The sequence below is a fragment of the Thalassophryne amazonica genome, chromosome 1 (genome assembly GCF_902500255.1).
Source record: "Thalassophryne amazonica chromosome 1, fThaAma1.1, whole genome shotgun sequence".
NCBI classification, from domain to species: Eukaryota; Metazoa; Chordata; class Actinopteri; order Batrachoidiformes; family Batrachoididae; genus Thalassophryne; species Thalassophryne amazonica.
This window is the reverse complement of record NC_047103.1, coordinates 3909934-3929287: the sequence shown is the minus strand read 5'-3', so window position 1 is coordinate 3929287 and position 19354 is coordinate 3909934.

Genomic DNA, 19354 nt, shown 5'->3' with positions numbered 1-19354 from the left:
CTGAGGCAGTCAGCGAGGGATAAAGTTATTATGGCGGCTAAGGAGAAACGCGGGTTTGACTGGGGAGGATGCCGGTTGTCTGTGTTTCCTGATATGAATAAAGAGCTGGCGGAGAAAAGGAAGGCTTTCACAGCCGTGAAGCGAAAGCTACAGGAGCACAACGTCAAATACACCCTGGCGTTCCCGGCTACACTGCGCGTGAAGTGGAAAGGGAAAAACGTGAGCTTCAACTCGCCAAAGGCAGCGGAAACGTTTTTCATTGATGATGATGAGTAGGAGGAGCTCAAGCAGCAGTGACAGGGGATCTCTAATACGACTGAATGACGTCACTGTAAGGAGCCTGCAGGAGACACCTGGTGTTTGACTGTGGGAGAGGGGGCAGACCTCGCCACCTGTCATCCTGGAGGGAGAGAAAAGGAGCAGCGTCCTACGGACCTGATAAGGTTTTTTTAGGTTGCCTTTTTTTTTCCTAGGCTGCATTAGGCAGCTCTACGGTAGATCTTTTGTTAAAACTGTTTGGATGGTTTATATAAAGGAAATGTTCTTTTTTCCATTTGTTTTGCTTTATTTTGGCTGGGTGCACTCACATATTAGGCTTTTCAGAGGACAAGAATGTTCATTTCTGTTTAAAGGCATGGCTACAGGTTTAAGTTATATTGCAATTCATAATTTGTAATGACTGGAAAATATACTCAACAAAAATATAAACGCAACACTTTTGGTTTTGCTCCCATTTTGTATGAGATGAATTTGTTGTGTTTAAATTTTTGTTAAGTGTATATAAAATGTATGTCTTGGAATATTAATGGATGTGGAAATCCAATTAAAAGGTGTAAAATATTGGCATATTTAAAGACAAATCAAGCAGATGTACAACCCCTGGCAAAAATTATGGACTCACCGGCCTCGGAGGATGTTCATTCAGTTGTTTAATTTTGTAGAAAAAAAGCAGATCACAGACATGACACAAAACTAAAGTCATTTCAAATGGCAACTTTCTGACTTTAAGAAACACTATAAGAAATCAGGAAAAGAAATTGTGGCAGTCAGTAACGGTTACTTTTTTAGACCAAACAGAGGGAAAAAAATATGGAATCACTCAATTCTGAGGAAAAAATTATGGAATCATGAAAAACAAAAGAACGCTCCAACACATCACTAGTATTTTGTTGCACCACCTCTGGCTTTTATAACAGCTTGCAGTCTCTGAGGCATGGACTTAATGAGTGACAAACAGTACTCTTCATCAATCTGGCTCCAACTTTCTCTGATTGCTGTTGCCAGATCAGCTTTGCAGGTTGGAGCCTTGTCATGGACCATTTTCTTCAACTTCCACCAAAGATTTTCAATTGGATTTGCAGGCCATGACATTGACCCTGTGTGTCTTTTTGCAAGGAATGTTTTCACAGTTTTGCTCTATGGCAAGATGCATTATCATCTTGAAAATGTTGTGTGGGCCGCCAGAAGAGGGCGCCCTGCCTGAAGTGCAGGCTTCAGGCACGAGAGGGCGCTGCCGCCACGGACACAGCCGGGGGTGACAGCTGTCACTCATTATCTCATGACAGCTGTCACCCATCTTCACTTCATCATACTACTCCATAAAACCCGGACGTCATCTCCACCTCGTTGCCGAGATATCTTCGACCTGTTAAGGTAACTTCTCAGCTGCAGTCAACTCTGACAACTCTGTGGTGTTTCCTTATCTGCTGGATTGGCGTTTGGTGTGATTAGCGACGGCTTTGCCTCACACCCCAACCAGATAAGTGGTTAAACAGGAGCTGCACGAGTGTGTGATTTGAGGTGGAGGTGTTGTTACTGGGTGTACACACACCCACATCTTATTGTTTCTGCTCCTCGCCAGCAGTACCAGATCCGACACTCGGAGACGGTGGCCACCTGGGGACTCGGGACTTGGCGGCTCCAGTATTCTCCAAGATCGGCGGCGGAGGAAATCGTGTGGTTCCGGTTCTTCTCAGGACAGACGTCTTCTGTCCTCGAGCCTGCCCACACGTCATCTTTGTGGATTGACTGTTTGCAAAATTCTGTAGTCCTCTGTATTGTGGTTGTGCTCATTCACAACAGTAAAGTGTTCATATTTGACTCTTTCACTGTCCGTTCATTTACGCCCCCTATTGTGGGTCCGTGTCACTACACTTCCCCAACAGGATATCTCGGCCAGCGTCATGGATCCCGAGGGGCGTCACCCATCTGTTGAACAGCCAATGGAAGAGCAGGGTGCACAGGCGTCTGCAGGAGGCGTGATTGGTGAGTTGCAGCAAATCCTCACCGCCTTTACCGCTCGGTTGGATCTGATGACCGAGCAAAATGTCATCCTTAATCGCAGGATGGAGGCTCTCACCGCACGGGTGGAAGCGCGCGCTCAGGGCGCTGCTGCAGCTCCTCCTCCTGCCGACCCAGTGCAGAATATAGATGTTCCATTGGTCATTCAATGACCCCCCCCCCCCACCATCCCCTGAAGCATACATAAGTCCCCCAGAGCCGTACGGAGGTTGTGTGGAGACGTGCGCAGACTTTCTTATGCAGTGTTCGCTCGTCTTTGCACAGCGTCCCATAATGTACGCGTCTGACGCCAGTAAGGTGGCTTATGTAATTAACTTGCTTCATGGTGAGGCACGCGCTTGGGCTACAGCGCTTTGGGAGCAAAATTCACGGCTCCTTACCACTTATACTGGGTTTGTGAGGGAGTTCAGAACGGTTTTTGATCACCCTAACAGAGGAGAGACCGCTTCAACAGTGCTGCTGTCAATGAGACGGGGCGCCGGAGCGCAGCCGAGTATGCAGTCGACTTCCGCATTGCGGCTGTGAGGTCTGGCTGGAATAACGTTGCGCTCCGCGCCGCCTTCATAAACGGACTGTTGTCGGTCCCGAAGGAGCACCTGGTAGTGAAGGAAGAACCGCGGGATTTAGATGGGCTTGTTGATCTCGTTATACGGTTAGACAATCGGTTGGAGGAACGCCGTCAGGAGCGAGACGAATGACTTGGCTGGGCACGCGCCGTCCCTCTCCCTTCCGGGTCCGAAAAGGTTCCGCCCTCCCCACGCTCCACAGCCTCAACGCTCCGTGTGGCTACAGCTCCCCCTGCTGACGAAGCTATGGACACGAGCAGGGCCACATTTTACAGACAGAGGAGGCTGGCCCGCAGGGAGCGCTTTGTCTGCGGCTCGAGTGAGCACCAGCAGAGAGACTGCCCCAAGCGGTTTAAACACCAACGCCCGCCCCTAGAAACTGGGCTTAGGGTGGGCCAAGACATTCACGTGGGACACACACATATTTCCACAAGACTTCCAGTTACAATCCTGAGCAGGGATTTAACCCTTCAAGCCCCAGCACTGGTGGACACGGGGTCAGAAGGGAATCTGCTAGACAGCAGATGGGCTAGGGAGGTAGGGCTCCCTCTGGTGGCGCTCCCTTCGCCATTGCAGGTGCGGGCACTAGATGGCACCCTTCTCCCTTTAATCACACACAAGACACAACCTGTAACTCTGGTGGTGTCTGGAAATCATCGGGAGGATATCGAGTTTTTTGTGACTCCTTCTACCTCCAGAGTGATTTTGGGTTTCCCGTGGATGTTGAAACACAATCCCCGGATTGATTGGCCGTCTGGGGTGGTGGTTCAGTGGAGCAAAACCTGCCATCGGAGGTGTTTACGTTCCTCGGTTCCTCCCGGTTTACAGGCTAAAGAGGAGGTCAAAGTCCCTCCCAATCTGACGGCGGTGCCGGTTGAATACCACGATCTTGCTGACGTCTTCAGCAAGGATCTGGCACTCACCCTTCCCCCGCACCATCCGTACGATTGTGCCATTGATTTGATTCCAGGCGTGGAGTTCCCATCCAGCAGGCTGTACAACCTCTCACGACCTGAGCGGGAATCAATGGAGACCTACATCCGGGACTCATTAGCTGCTGGGCTGATCCGGAATTCCACCTCCCCGATGGGTGCAGGTTTCTTTTTTGTGGGCAAGAAAGATGGCGGAGTGTCCATGCATTGATTACAGGGGGCTGAATGAGATTACGGTTCGCAATCGATACCCGTTGCCCTTGTTAGATTCCGTGTTCACCCCCCTGCATGGAGCCAAAATGTTTACGAAGTTGGATCTTAGGAATGTGTATCACCTGGTTCGGGTCCGGAAGGGAGACGAGTGGAATACGGCATTTAACACCCCATTAGGTCATTTTGAGTACCTGGTCATGCCGTTCGGCCTCACTAACGCCCCCGCGACGTTCCAAGCTTTGGTTAATGACGTCTTGCGGGACTTCCTGCACCGATTCGTCTTCGTATATCTGGACGATATACTCATCTTTTCTCCGGACCCTGAGACTCATGTCCAGCATGTACGTCAGGTCCTGCAGCGGTTGTTGGAGAACCGGCTGTTTGTGAAGGGCGAGAAGTGCGAGTTCCACCGCACTTCTTTGTCCTTCCTGGGGTTTATCATCTCCTCCAACTCCGTCGCCCCTGATCCGGCCAAGGTTGCGGCGGTGAGACATTGGCCCCAACCAACAAGCCGTAGGAAGCTGCAACAGTTCCTCGGCTTTGCAAATTTCTACAGGAGGTTCATTAAGGGCTACAGTCAGGTAGTTAGCCCCCTGACAGCCCTGACCTCTCCAAAAGTCCCCTTCACCTGGTCGGATTGGTGCGAAGCCGCGTTCAAGGAGTTGAAACGACGGTTCTCGACTGCACCAGTTCTGGTGCAGCCCGACCCTAGCCGCCAGTTTGTGGTTGAAGTGGACACCTCTGACTCAGGGATAGGAGCCGTGCTATCCCAGAGTGGAGAGACCGATAAGGTTCTTCACCCGTGTGCCTACTTTACTCGCAGGTTGACCCCGGCTGAACGGAACTATGACGTTGGCAACCGAGAACTCCTTGCGGTGAAAGAGGCTCTTGAGGAGTGGAGACACCTGTTGGAGGGAGCGTCTGTGCCTTTCACGGTTTTCACTGACCATCGGAACCTGGAGTATATCAGGACCGCCAAGCGGCTGAACCCCAGGCAAGCCCGCTGGTCACTGTTCTTCAGACGTTTTGACTTCTGGATCACCTATCGCCCCGGGACCAAGAACCAGAGATCGGATGCCTTGTCCCGGGTACACGAAGACGAAGTCAAAACAGAGCTGTCGGATCCACCAGAGCCCATCATTCCGGAGTCCACTATCGTGGCCACCCTCACCTGGGACGTGGAGAAGACCGTCCGGGAGGCCCTGGCACGGAGCCCGGATCCTGGAACTGGGCCGAAGAACCGACTCTACGTCCCACCAGTGGCCAGAGCTGCAGTCTTGGATTTCTGTCACGGTTCCAAGCTCTCCTGTCATCCAGGGGTGCGAAGGACCGTGGCAGTTGTCCGGCAGCGCTTCTGGTGGGCGTCTATGGAGGCTGACGTCCGGGAGTATATCCAGGCCTGCACCACCTGTGTCAGGGGCAAGGCAGACCACCAAAGGTCCCAAGGACTTCTCCAGCCGCTTCCTGTGCCTCATCGCCCCTGGTCCCATATCGGCCTGGATTTCGTCACGGGCCTCCCGCCGTCCCAGGGCAACACCACCATCCTCACGATAGTGGACCGATTTTCCAAGGCGGCCCACTTCGTGGCCCTCCTGAAGCTCCCAACGGCCCAGGAGACAGCAGACCTCCTGGTCCACCACGTCGTCCGTCTGCATGGGATACCTACTGACGTTGTCTCGGATCGTGGTCCCCAGTTTTCCTCTCAAGTCTGGAGGAGTTTCTGCAGGGAACTGGGGGCCACCGTGAGTCTCTCGTCCGGGTACCACCCACAGACAAACGGACAGGCAGAACGGGCCAACCAAGAGTTGGAACAGACCCTCCGCTGTGTGACATCCGCGCACCCGACGGCCTGGAGTAACCATCTGGCCTGGATCGAGTATGCACATAACAGCCAGGTGTCTTCTGCCACCGGCCTCTCCCCGTTTGAGGTGTGTTTGGGGTACCAGCCCCCATTGTTTCCCGTGGTAGAGGGAGAGGTCGGTGTGCCCTCGGTCCAGGCCCACCTACGGAGGTGCCGTCGGGTGTGGCGCACCACCCGTTCTGCCTTGTTGAAGGCCCGGACGAGGGCTAAGGCCCATGCAGACCGCCGGCGGTCCCCGGCCCCTGCATACCAGCCCGGGCAGGAGGTGTGGTTATCAACGAAGGACATCCCCCTGCAAGTGGACTCCCCTAAGTAGAAGGACAGGTACATTGGACCATTCAAAATCCTCAAGATCCTCAGCCCTGCCGCAGTGAAGCTCCAACTCCCAGCTTCACTGCGGATCCATCCTGTTTTCCATGTGTCCAGACTGAAACCACACCACACCTCACCCCTCTGTGCTCCCGGTCCGGCGCCGCCTCCTGCCCGGATCATTGACGGGGAGCCGGCTTGGACAGTGCGCAGGCTCCTGGACGTCCGTCGAATGGGCCGGGGGTTCCAGTATTTGGTGGACTGGGAGGGGTATGGACCCGAGGAACACTCCTGGGTGAAGAGGAGCTTCATCCTTGACCTGGCCCTCCTAGCCGATTTCTACCGCCGACACCCGGATAAACCCGGCCGCCAGAAGAGGAGGTACTGCTGGCCCACCACCAGAGGGCGCCCTGCCTGAAGTGCAGGCTTCAGGCACGAGAGGGCGCTGCCGCCACGGACACAGCCGGGGGTGACAGCTGTCACTCATTATCTCATGACAGCTGTCACCCATCTTCACTTCATCATACTACTCCATAAAACCCGGACGTCATCTCCACCTCGTTGCCGAGATATCTTCGACCTGTTAAGGTAAATTCTCAGCTGTAGTCAACTCTGACAAATAATCTGAGCTCTTTTTGCAGCCGTTTTCCTGTGGTGTTTCCTTATCTGCTGGATTGGCGTTTGGTGTGATTAGCGACGGCTTCGCCTCACACCCCAACCAGATAAGTGGTTAAACAGGAGCTGCACGAGTGTGTGATTTGAGGTGGAGGTGGAATCTCCACCATTGTTGTTACTGGGTGTACATACACCCACATCTTATGGTTTCTGCTCCTCGCCAGCAGTACCAGATCCGACACTCGGAGACGGTGGCCACCTGGGGACTCGGGACTTGGCGGCTCCAGTATTCTCTAGGTTCGGTGGCGGAGGAAATCGCGTGGTTCCCTTTCTTCTCAGGACAGACGTCTTCTATCCTCGAGCCTGCCCACACGTCATCTTTGTGGATTGACTGTTTGCAAAATTCTGTAGTCCTCTGTATTGTGGTTGTGCTCATTCACAACAGTAAAGTGTTCATATTCAACTCTTTCATTGTCCGTTCATTTATGCCCCCTGTTGTGGGTCCGTGTCACTACACTTCCCCAACAGAAAAATGATTTCATCATCCCCAAACATCCTTTCAATTGATGGGATAAGAAAAGTGTCCAAAATATCAACGTAAACTTGTGCATTTATTGATGATGTAATGACAGCCATCTCCCCAGTGCCTTTACCTGACATGCAGCCCCATATCATCAATGACTGTGGAAATTTACATGTTCTCTTCAGGCAGTCATCTTTATAAATCTCATTGGAACGGCACCAAACAAAAGTTCCAGCATCATCACCTTGCCCAGTGCAGATTTGAGATTCATCACTGAATATGACTTTCATCCAGTCATCCACAGTCCACGATTGCTTTTTCTTAGCCCATTGTAACTTTGTTTTTTCTGTTTCTGTGTTAATGATGGCTTTCATTTAACTTTTCTGTATGTAAATCCCATTTCCTTTAGGCGGTTTCTTACAGTTCAGTCACAGACATTGACTCCAGTTTCCTCCCATTCGTTCCTCATTTGTTTTGTTGTGCATTTTCGATTTTTCAGACATATTGCTTTAAGTTTTCTGTCTTGACACTTTGATGTCTTCCTTGGTCTGCCAGTATGTTTGCCTTTAACAACCTTCCCATGTTGTTTGTATTTGGTCCAGAGTTTAGACACAGCTGACTGTGAACAACCAACATCTTTTGCAACACTGCGTGATGATTTACCCTCTTTTAAGAGTTTGATAATCCTCTCCTTTGTTTCAGTTGACATCTCTTGTGTTGGAGCCATGATTCATGTCAGTCCACTTGGTGCAACAGCTCTCCAAGGTGTGATAACTCCTTTTTAGATGCAGACTAACGAGCAGATCTGATTTGATGCAGTTGTTAGTTTTGGGGATGAAAATTTACAGGGTGATTCCATAATTTATTCCTCAGAATTGAGTGATTCCATATTTTTTTGTCCCTCTGCTTGGTCTAAAAAGTAACCGTTACTGACTGCCACAATTTTTTTTCCTGATTTCTTATAGTGTTTCTTAAAGTCAGAAAGTTGCCATTTGAAATGACTTTAGTTTTGTGTCATGTCTGTGATCTGGTTATTTTCTACAAAATTAAACAACTGAATGAACATCCTCCAAAGCCAGTGATTCCATAATTATTGCCAGGGGTTGTAGTATTTCTTCAAGAGACTCACCTAAGTGAGGGGGAGGAGTTGAGGTTTAAAGTGGGTTGGATAGGTCATATTTTTTATAGTTCGCATTCAAGTGCTCGCAACGGTGTAACCATCCTCATTAAAAGAAATATTCACTTTTCATTGATAAAAGAAGTCAAAGATGCAGTGTTGGGAAAGTGTAGTGACACGGACCCACAACAGGGGGCGTAAATGAATGGACAATGAATGAGCCGAAAATAGAACACTTTACTGTTGTGAATGTGCACAACGAAATACAGACGATTACAGAATTTTGTATGTAGTCAATCTACAAAGGTGATGTGTGGGCAGGCTCCCAGGCAGGATAGAAGATGTCCGTCCAGAGAGGAGCCGGAACCCACACGATTTCCACCGCCACCAAACCCGGAGAATACTGGAGCCGCCAAGTCCCGAGTCCTCAGGTGGTCACCGTCTCCGGCTGTGGGATCTGGTACTGCTGGCAGGAAGCAGAAACAATCAATGGTGGGTGTGAGCACACACCCAGCAAACAGTCAGCAAAAAACAGTCTTTAGTTTCCAACGGAGGAAAAACCTCCACCTCTAATCCAGAAACCCGGCACGTGCAGTATCAGTGAGTTACTTAGCGAAGTTTGACGTGGGGAGTGAAGACGTCAGCCCTCCACGGACCACAAACCCAGCCTCCAGCTGCAAGCACTCACAGAAACGACTGCAAACAATACAGAAGCAAAAACTGTATGTGAAAGACTCAAAAACAGCTGAGCAGTTTACCTTCTTGGCTTGAAGATATCTCGGCAGGGCGGTGGAGTTGCTGCCCGGCTTTTATGGAGATGGTGATGAGGTGGTGATGAGTGACAGCTGTCAGGTGGTGATGAGAGAAGCTGTCATTCCCGGCTGCTCCCGTGAGGCGGCTGCGCCCTCTCATGCCTGAAGCCCGCACTTCAGGCAGGGCGCCCTCTGGTGGTGGGCCAGCAGTACCTCCTCTTCAGCGGCCCACACAACAGGACCCCCTCTCAACGGGCGCCTCCTGGCGCCCGACCAGGCTTGTCGGGGTGTCGAGAGTAGGTCGGCCAGGAGGGCCGGGTCCAGGATGAAGCTCCTTTTCACCGAGGAGCGTTCCTCAGGTCCATACCCCTCCCAGTCCACCAAGTACTGGAACCCCCGGCCCTTCCGACGGACGTCCAGGAGCCGGCGGACCGTCCAAGCCGGCTCCCCGTCGATGATCCGGGCAGGAGGCTGCGCCGGCCTGGGAGCACAGAGGGGTGAGGTGTGGTGTGGCTTGTTCCTGGAAACATGGAAAACCGGGTGGAACCGCAGTGAAGCTGGGAGCTGGAGCTTCACTGCGGCCGGACTGAGGACTTGAGGATCTTGAAGGGACCGATGTACCTGTCCTTTAGTTTCGGTGAGTCCACTTGGAGGGGGATGTCCTTCGTAGAAAGCCACACCTCCTGCCGGGGCTGGTATGCAGGGGCCGGGGAGCGCCGGCGGTCTGCATGGGACTTAGCCCTCGTCCAGGCTTTCAGCAAGGCAGAACGGGCGGCGCGCCACACCCGACGGCATCTGCGCAGATGGGCCTGGACCGAGGGCACACCGACCTCTCCCTCCACCACGGGAAACAATGGGGGCTGGTACCCCAGACACACCGCAAATGGGGAGAGGCCCGTGGCAGAGGACACCTGGCTGTTATGCGCGTACTCGATCCAGGCCAGATGGGCAACCCAGGCCGTCGGGTGCGCGGATGTTACACAACGTAGGGCTTGTTCCAGTTCCTGGTTAGCCCGCTCTGCCTGACCATTCGTCTGTGGGTGATACCCGGACGAGAGGCTCACGGTGGCCCCCAGTTCTCTGCAGAAACTCCTCCAGACTTGAGAGGAGAACTGGGGACCACGATCCGAGACAATGTCTGTTGGTATCCCATGCAGACGGACGACGTGGTGGACCAGGAGGTCTGCGGTCTCCTGGGCCGTTGGGAGCTTCGGGAGGGCCACGAAGTGGGCCGCCTTGGAAAATCGGTCCACTATCGTGAAGATGGTCATCATGCCCTGGGACGGCGGGAGACCCGTGACAAAATCCAGGCCAATGTGGGACCAGGGGCGATGAGGCACCGGAAGCGGTTGAAGAAGTCCTTGACTCTTGGTATGGTCCGCCTTGCCCCTGGCACATGTGGTACAGGCCTGGATATATTCCCGGACTTCGGCTTCCATAGACGCCTACCATAAGCGCTGCCAGACCACTGCCACGGTCCGTCGCACCCCTGGATGACAGGAGAGCTTGGAACCGTGACAGAAGTCCAGGACAGCAGCTCTGGCCTCAGGTGGGACGTACAAACGGTTCTTCGGACCAGTTCCTGGGTCCGGGCTCCGTGCCAGGGCCTCCCGGACGGTCTTCTCCACATCCCAGGTGAGGGTGGCCACGATAGTGGACTCAGGTATGATGGGCTATGGTGGATCCGACAGCCCTGTTTTGACTTCGTCTTCGTGTACCCAGGACAAGGCATCCAATCTCTGGTTCTTGGTCCCGGGGCAATAGGTGATCCGGAAGTCAAAACGCCCGAAGAACAGTGACAGGCAGGCTTGCCTGGGGTTCAGCCGCTTGGTGGTCCTGATATACTCCAGGTTCCGATGGTCTGTGAAAACCGTGAACGGCTCCGAAGCTCCCTCCAACAGGTGTCTCCACTCCTCAAGAGCCTCTTTCAGCGCAAGGAGTTCCTGATTGCCCACGTCATAGTTCCGTTCAGCTGGGGTCAACCTGCGAGAAAAGTATGCACATGGGTCACGTAGCGTCACGTATGGGTCACATTGTGTCACATATGGGTCACGTTGCATCACGTATGGGTCACGCTGTGCCACGTAGTGTCACATATGGGCGACGTTGCGTCATATATGGGTCACGTTGTGTCATGTACGGGCCACGTTGTGTCACATAGGGGTCACATTGTGCCATGTAGTGTCACATATGGATTGCAAGGTGCCACGTATGGGCCATGTTGCGTCACATATGGGTCGCGTTGTGCCATGTAGTGTCACATACGGGCCACACTGCTTCACGTATGGGTCACGTTGTACCACGCATGGGCCACGTTGCATCATGTATTGGTCACGTGGTGCCACGTACGGGCCACGTTGTGTCATGTACGGGCCACGTTGTGTCACATAGGGGTCACATTGTGCCATGTAGTGTCACATATGGATTACATGGTGCCACGTATGGGCCATGTTGCGTCACATATGGGTCGCGTTGTGCCATGTAGTGTCACATACGGGCCACACTGCTTCACGTATGGGTCACGTTGTACCACGCATGGGCCACGTTGCATCATGTATGGGTCATGTGGTGCCACGTATGGGCCACGTTGTGTCATGTACGGGTCACGTTGCATCACATATGGGTCACGTTGTGCCATGTACGGGCCGCATTGCATCACGTAGGGGTCACGTTGCATCACATATGGGTCACGTTGTGCCGCGTACGGGCCACGTTGCATCACGTATGGGTCAGATTGTGCCACGTAGTGTCACATACGGGTCACGTTGCGTCATGTATGGGTCACGTTATGCCACGTCATGTTAATTATGTGTCAGAGTTGTTCAGAGTTGGACCTGAAAAGAACAACTCCGTTAACACAGAAAATAATCATGCAGGGGACACTGAATTTCTTTTCCTGATCAGGAGAGAGCAAACGAGCGTCACCCTCTGCTAATGACCGTCCTGTCAGCTCTGAAGGGCCCCGCCCATCTGCCTCCCATAGTTATTAGAATAAAGTTACATACAAGCATATGGAAGGACAAAATACCAAAACACGTTAGCAACACAAAGTCTGGTCTCACATAGATATGAAATTGTTATGGCTTTAAGCCTCCAGTCTCACGAAGTAAACAGTGTAACCCTGAACTAATATGCAGGTCACACCGCTCCCTGCTCAAGGCTGGACTGTTAATTAGAACGTACATCTGTGCTCAGGAAAAACATAATCTAAGCAAAACAGTCTGCCCTCTCACTGAGTCAAAGATCGTCTTGTCTTGTGAGCAGTGTAAGGATTACTTAAACAGTTCATTGAATATAGTGAATAGACATGTATCAATCAAACAATGTAGTGAATATAACTACTTTAGGAATTCAGTGATTAACAAAGAGTAATATTAAAATGAAACACATTGATATTGAATTGAAACACATGCATATAAATGTGTATATGGAGAATGAGATCAGACAAAATCAAAGACAGCAAATCAAAGTAAAGACATTAATAATTGATAATATATTGAAAATTCCTGACAATATGGGTCACGTTGCGTCATGTATGGGTCACGTTGTGTCACATATGGGTCAGATTGTGCCACGTAGTGTCACATACAGGTCATGTTGTGTCACGTATGGGTCACGTGTCATGTACGGGGCACGTTACATCACATATGGGTCACGTTGTGCCACGTACGGGCCACGTTGCGTCACGTATAGGTCACGTTGCATCACGTATAGGTCACGTTGTGCCACGTAGTGTTACATACGGGCCACACTGCATCACATATGGGTCACATTGTGCCACGTAGTGTTACATACGGGTCACGTTGCGTCACGTATGGGTCATGTTATGTCACATATGGCTCACGTTGTGCCACGTACGGGCCACGTTGCATCACGTATAGGTCACGTTGTGCCACGTAGTGTCACGTTGTGCCATGACCAGGCCATGTTGCGTCACGTATGGGTCATGTTGTGCCACATAGTGTTACATACGGGCCACGTTGCATCACATATGGGTCACGTTGTGCCACGTAGTGTTACAAACGGGTCACGTTGCGTCACGTATGGGTCACGTTGTGTCACATATGGGTCACGTTGTGCCACGTAGTGTTACATACGGCTCACATTGTGTCACATATGGGTCATGTAGTGTCATGTACGGGGCGCGTTGTGTCACGTATAGGTCACGTTGTGCCACATAGTGTCAAGTATGGGTCACGTTGTGCCATGCATGGGCCACGTTACATCAGCTTCTGCTACTGTCAGCTTCTTAGACAGGTAGGCGCACGGATGCAGCCTACTGTCAGAGGGGTTATGCTACGAGAGGATCACACCCACACCAATATCAGAAGCATCGACCTCAACCACGAACTGTCGAGCAGGGTCAGGAAGGAGCAGCGTGCTTCTTTAGGATCCTGAAAGCCTCATTGCACCCCAGTGTCCGGACAAACGGCCGGAGGGACGATGTGACCTTATGTAAAGGAGATGTGATAGTACTGAAATTACGTATGAATTTTCAGTAGAAATTGGCAAAGCCCAGGAATTTGTACCTCCTTCCATGAGGATGGAACTGTCCAGTCACGAACGGCCGTAACCTTATCAGGGTCTATTTTTATCTCTCCCTCAGCTATAACAAACCCCAAAAACAAAATGGTTGGCTTGTGGAATTCATATTTTTCAGCTTTAACAAAAAGATTGTGGTGCAACAAGGTTTGAAGTATGGTACGAACATGGCCAATGTGGGTTTCTGGGTCAGGAGAGAAAATAAGGATGACAATCCAGGTACACGAAGATGAAGTTATTCAGATATTCCCACAGTACGTCATTAACTAAGTTCTGAAAACTACTGGGGCATTGATCAATCAATCAGTCAATCAATCAATCAATCAATCAATTTTTTATATAGCGCCAAATCACAACAAACAGTTGCCCCAAGGCGCTTTATATTGTAAGGCAAGGCCATACAATAATTATGTAAAACCCCAACGGTCAAAACGACCCCCTGTGAGCAAGCACTTGGCTACAGTGGGAAGGAAAAACTCCCTTTTAACAGGAAGAAACCTCCAGCAGAACCAGGCTCAGGGAGGGGCAGTCTTCTGCTGGGACTGGTTGGGGCTGAGGGAGAGAACCAGGAAAAAGACATGCTGTGGAGGGGAGCAGAGATCGATCACTAATGATTAAATGCAGAGTGGTGCATATAGAGCAAAAAGAGAAAGAAACAGTGCATCATGGGAACCCCCCAGCAGTCTACGTCTATAGCAGCATAACTAAGGGATGGTTCAGGGTCACCTGATCCAGCCCTAACTATAAGCTTTAGGCTTGAGGCTGAACGGCAGTTTTCCATTCATCTCCTTGTTTAATTTTGTCTAAATGGTAAGCATTACGATGATCGAGTTTGATGAATATCTTGGCTGCTTCTAATAACTCGAAAGCTGAAGAGATGAGTGGCAGTGGATAACGGTTCTTTACGGTAATATCATTAAACCCACGATAATCAATGCAAGTACAGAGGTGACTTGTCCTTTTTCTCTAAGAAAAGAACCCCGCCCCTGCGGGCAACGACGAAGGTCAAATCAAACCAGCCGCTGAGGACTCCTGTATATATTCATTCATGGCGTTGCATTCATGGGTCCTGGATATTTTTGGCTAGCCTCTGGAAGAAGAGGTCATGGAGTGCCACGGGATTCCATTCACTCTTGGCTGCCAGAATGCGGAAGTCGATGGCGTAGTCAGTGACTCGGTGGCTGCCCTGCTTCAGCCTCATCAGGGTACGTGCAGCTTCACGCCCCAGAGATGTGTGCTGAAACACCAACTGAAGAGCAGCGGTGAATGCCGGAAGAGAGGCACAGGTGGCAGACTGACAACCCCATTCAGTTGTCGCCCACGCCACAGTGTGACCAGTCAGGTGAGTAATCATATAAACTATCTTCATCCTATCAGATGGGAACGTGCATGACATGAGCTCAAAATGTAACTCACACTGAGTAATAAATGTCACCGGATCCACCTGAGAAGCGTTCAGGTGGAGACAGCTGATTGCAGTAGACAGGTTCAGGTACAGAAGCCAGTGCGGCTGCTGACGGTCCCGGTGGAGGTGCACTTGTGCGGCCGGTGGCCGTAATGGTAGAAGCCTGATGATCGAGTCTTGACAGTAATTGACCTATCTGGGCGATCGATGACGCCATAAACATGTCTTGGCGTTTCGCAAGGTTGCTAAACCCGGAAGAGAAAGCAGTGAGGTGGTCATGTTGCTGCGCAAGCTGCTTACTGTGGTAGCGTACTGCCAACTGGAACAGGTCCATCATTGGCCAGTTTGTTCTATCAGGCTGGATGGTCAGGAAGTGCAGGACACAAATGCACGGCTAAAACAGACCGCTCTGGTTGTAAAACGTCTGTACTGGAGTGGATAGCAAAGGCCAGTGCACAAGTAGGCAGTCAAGAAAAAGCAGCAGTACAAAAATCAGGCAATCGGCGTGGTCGAAGCAACAGGCTGGAGGTCAGGAACACACAATGAGGCAGGCAGGACTATGGAATGTAGGAACAGAGCTGGAATGAAGACACAATGCACAACAAACTGGCAAATCAGGAACAGGTGTGCATCGAAAGCACCAGAACAAGGGTGTGGCCAGAGAGTGGGAAACACCCATCACCAAGAGACAGACAAGAGAGATAGTGACAGACAGACCCAAGCAGAAAAACCCAGCAAGAGAAAGAACACAGAAAAACAAAACCCAGCAAAACAGAAAAGTAACAAAACAAACCAAAGAAAATAAAAAAGAAAACCAGACAAATATTCAAACCTTGACACTGTAGCTTCTCCCTAGCTACAGTTGACACCCTGGATGGCCACTGTACCCAGATGTATACTTGGCTGCAGGGGTGCCGAAATGGGGAGAATAGGGATAATGATTCTAGGAGCCCATAATTGACAGGGGCCCAGACAGGCCCCTAATACAATTATAATACTGAGAAAGTAATATGGGGGTGGCCAAGTAAGATCTCTTTTCATCGGGCCCAAAATCCCTGGCGGCGCCCCTGCTTGGGTGGTCAGTTTTGGGGTCCGGCCTGAGGCGTGTTTGGCTTCACTGTCTTGACTCAGATGAAGGTTTTATTTTTCTAAAGGTGCGCACTCATGAACGTTATAGTAAACTGTCATCTTTCTGGTCATTTTATGGCCGTTACAGTAAAACCTGATGCCCTGTAATAATATAATAATCTGTAATAATAAAATTTGTAATAATACCATAATCTGTAATAATATAATAGGTGATAATACCATAATAATCTGTCATAATATAATAATCTGTAATAATATCATAATATGTAATAATACAATAATCTGTAATAATATAATCTGTAACATAATTGGAATAAAATAATGATCTGTAATAATATAATATGTAATACCATAATCTGTAATAATATAATAGGTAATAATACCATAATAATGCCGTCTGCGTCGTTGGTTGGGCTTACCTCGAAGCCTGAGCAGAGTTGAGCAGAGCAAACCTGACTGATTTGAAGAGTTTCAGTCAGGTTTTAGAATTCATCATAGTACAGAAACAGCATTAGTGAAGGTTACAAATGATCTTCTTATGGCCTCGGACAGTGGACTCATCTCTGTGCTTGTTCTGTTAGACCTCAGTGCTGCTTTTGATACTGTTGACCATAAAATTTTATTACAGAGATTAGAGCATGCCATAGGTATTAAAGGCACTGCGCTGCGGTGGTTTGAATCATATTTGTCTAATAGATTACAATTTGTTCATGTAAATGGGGAATCTTCTTCACAGACTAAAGTTAATTATGGAGTTCCACAAGGTTCTGTGCTAGGACCAATTTTATTTACTTTATACATGCTTCCCTTAGGCAGTATTATTAGACGGTATTGCTTAAATTTTCATTGTTATGCAGATGATACCCAGCTTTATCTATCCATGAAGCCAGAGGACACACACCAATTAGCTAAACTGCAGGATTGTCTTACAGACATAAAGACATGGATGACCTCTAATTTCCTGCTTTTAAACTCAGATAAAACTGAAGTTATTGTACTTGGCCCCACAAATCTTAGAAACATGGTGTCTAACCAGATCCTTACTCTGGATGGCATTACCCTGACCTCTAGTAATACTGTGAGAAATCTTGGAGTCATTTTTGATCAGGATATGTCATTCAAAGCGCATATTAAACAAATATGTAGGACTGCTTTTTGCATTTACGCAATATCTCTAAAATCAGAAAGGTCTTGTCTCAGAGTGATGCTGAAAAACTAATTCATGCATTTATTTCCTCTAGGCTGGACTATTGTAATTCATTATTATCAGGTTGTCCTAAAAGTTCCCTAAAAAGCCTTCAGTTAATTCAAAATGCTGCAGCTAGAGTACTGACGGGGACTAGAAGGAGAGAGCATATCTCACCCATATTGGCCTCTCTTCATTGGCTTCCTGTTAATTCTAGAATAGAATTTAAAATTCTTCTTCTTACTTATAAGGTTTTGAATAATCAGGTCCCATCTTATCTTGGGGACCTCGTGGTGCCATATCGCCCCAATAGAGCGCTTCGCTCTCAGACTGCAGGCTTACTTGTAGTTCCTAGGGTTTGTAAGAGTAGAATGGGAGGCAGAGCCTTCAGCTTTCAGGCTCCTCTCCTGTGGAACCAGCTCCCAATTCAGATCAGGGAGACAGACACCCTCTCTACTTTTAAGATTAGGCTTAAAACTTTCCTTTTTGCTAAAGCTTATAGTTAGGGCTGGACCATCCCTTAGTTATGCTGCTATAGACGTAGACTGCTGGGGGGTTCCCATGATGCACTGTTTCTTTCTCTTTTTGCTCTGTATGCACCACTCTGCATTTAATCATTAGTGATCGATCTCTGCTCCCCTCCACAGCATGTCTTTTTCTTGGTTCTCTCCCTCAGCCCCAACCAGTCCCAGCAGAAGACTGCCCCTCCCTGAGCCTGGTTCTGCTGGAGGTTTCTTCCTGTTAAAAGGGAGTTTTTCCTTCCCACTGTAGCCAAGTGCTTGCTCACAGGGGGTCGTTTTGACCGTTGGGGTTTTACATAATTATTGTATGGCCTTGCCTTACAATATAAAGCGCCTTGGGGCAACTGTTTGTTGTGATTTGGCGCTATATAAAAAAATTGATTGATTGATTGATTGAGTTGCCCTTTATGGCAATAAGACCAAGCTGACGCTCCCTATCAAAAGCCTTACTGAGGAGTTTAGGGTTATCAGAGCAAGAGAGGTGCTCCAATATAGGGATTCCAAGGACATGAAAGTATCCCAAGCAGGTATTGAGGTGAGGACTGGCAGAAAGTGGAAGGCACAGGAAGCTGTGGACCAGGCAGAAGCACGGCTGCGTCACAAGAAGCTTGTGGGTTCTGTGGCAATCGGCCGGGCGGGCCTGGGTACTATCCCAACAATCCACTATAACAAAACTGAGGGCAAGGTAAGGCAGGACCTGGTTCAACGCAAAGTGAGAGCTGGGGTTGAGGAGCAGCGTGCAAGCCAAATGGTGGGATTGAGACAACAGGGCGCATGGACCAGATGGGAGGGAGCCATAGAGAGGAAGATCTCGTGGCCGGGGTTGTGGAAGGCAGAACCCTACCGCATTAAATTCTTAATCCAGTCAGTTTATGATGTCCTACCCAGCCCGTCGAACCTTTTCACTTGGGGCAAGGCTGATACCTCAGCATGCCCCTTGTGCCAGGGGAGAGGAACTCTGGAACACATCCTCAGCAGCTGCCCCAGAGCGCTGGGGGATGGTCGCTATCGTTGGCGCCATGACCAAGTGCTGAAAGTAGTTGCTGAGTCCATCAATAGTGCCATAGTCCAGTGCAAGAGCTTGAAACCATTAAGGCGGGAAATCTCGTTTGTGCGAGCTGGAGAACAACCACCCACCCGACCGAAGGCCCAGACAGGTCTCCTGGGTGCAGGGAAGGACTGGCAGTTGAGGGTGGACCTGGGGAAACAGCTTCGCTTTCCTGAAAACATCTTGGAAACCAGTCTTAGACCAGACATTGTTCTGTTTTCAGAGTCATCTAAGCAGGTTATTATGCTGGAGCTTACAGTGCCCTGGGAGGAGAGAATGGAGGAAGCCAGTGAGAGGAAGAGGGAGAAGTATGCTGAGCTGGTGGAGGAGTGTCGCAGACGGGGGTGGCATGTGAGGTGCCTTCCCGTCGAAGT